The sequence below is a fragment of the Gymnoscopelus microlampas genome, assembly GCF_963454915.1.
Source record: "Gymnoscopelus microlampas genome assembly, chromosome: 10".
NCBI lineage: Eukaryota > Metazoa > Chordata > Actinopteri > Myctophiformes > Myctophidae > Gymnoscopelus > Gymnoscopelus microlampas.
The window spans coordinates 39428050-39429762 of NC_139947.1; positions in this window are offsets into that span (position 1 = coordinate 39428050).

Below are 1713 nucleotides of genomic sequence, written 5' to 3' on the forward strand. Positions count from 1 at the left end.
AAACCTGGAGGCACAGTTTCAGAAGTCTGAGGCTGATCTAGATTACATTGGGAAACGTTTGCAGGTGGACTTCATCACCGATGCCGCAGAAAACGGCTCCTCTGTCAAGGAAAACCCAGCGAGATTACTGGAGAACCTCGTGGCCATCAAAGCTAAACATGCAGCCCTTTGAACACAAGTTCTGAGAGCATGGACATAGTCTCTCCCTTTCCGGCTTTTGGACCAGTTCTAGAAGTTTCTGAGGTCGTGTTATGTTTAATTCCCATTAAAACCCTTAAAAAAAAGGACGTCACCTGTGACGTGAACCTGTTCTCTACTAGGAGTTGATTTGGTAGGCTTCAGAGACAGTCTCCAGTTTAAGCCACCAACAATGAGACAAACCGCTAATGCCTAATTTATGATACGTCGCACGATGGTGTTGCATGCTGAAAATAGCAGACATTCAAGCTCACAACGTGTCCCAGATGCAACATGTTGTGGACTTAAGGCAGTAAGATATGTTTTTATTCCTCCCATTGTTTTCAATGGTAGGGGAAACAGAGTGGCCTAGTGGTTCGAGTGAGAACTAGTGATCTGAGTTGCCTAGTGGACACACAGTCCAACGGCCTCTTAACTAAGGGTTGATTTATACTTTGTTGTGCGCAAGAAATAGCTCATCTGCAAGCTCGCAGCATATTTTAGATGTGTAGATTGGCTATTTTTGGTGCGCGACGAAGTACAAATAAGGCCCAATACTCCATAGTATGTGTGTAACGGTGGTGCTTCCCAAAAAGAACTGAAGATCGGTTCTTTTCAGCAAGCCACACCATTGTCTATGAATCATGAATTAACCTTTAGTCTTCAGCAGAGAGAGACGAAAAGACAGGAGACACAAAAAAAAAGTCCTACATCAAAGCTGAAATACAATAAAAAGAAATTGAGATGACTCCCCAAAACAAATCTACATAAAAAAATAGAATAATAAGTAAAACTAAAAGCTTTGTCAGGCTCTAACTAATGGTCAGTGTACATTAAGTGAACTATGGCATAGCAGCAGTGTCCAGTCAGGTGCCATGGACGGCTGAGTGCAGGCAAGGTTTCATTCCAACCAACCAGACGCTTCACAAGGGTCATTTCACTCAACTAATGTTCTTCATAATCATCTAAATCAGTTAGTTTAATTAACCATTTAAGCCCTGTTACTTTGTCATACAATGTTGTCGCGCAAAAATAATGAAAAGTTTCAAACTACAAAACTCACAATGTGTCACATCGTGACCCTTTGTGAGCTTGTAGATTGGCTATTTAAAAATAAATAAAATGTGACACCAAAGGAATTTCTAAATTTCCCGCCAAAATAGATTGTAAAAATCTATAATTTTGTTTATAATCAATTAATATTTCAAAATGTTTCCCCAAAATATAATTATTTTAATAAAATAGTTTATTTATAATGGATTAAATCAATTAGTTCTATTAACTGTTGCATCCCTACTTGTTTGCCTCACTCTGGCTGAAGGAGCGTAAAAACACCTGGTGTAGTCCCTTTAGTATAACTAATTATTAATACAATGAAACTACCTAAACTGTAAAGCAAAGTAGGGTTGTCACGATACCAGAATTTTAAACTTCAATATCATATTTGTATATTAAAAAAAGAATACTCAATACCTCTTTCTATACCACGGTAAAAAAAAAAGAAAAAAGTCCTAAGCACACAAAATGGGATGATTA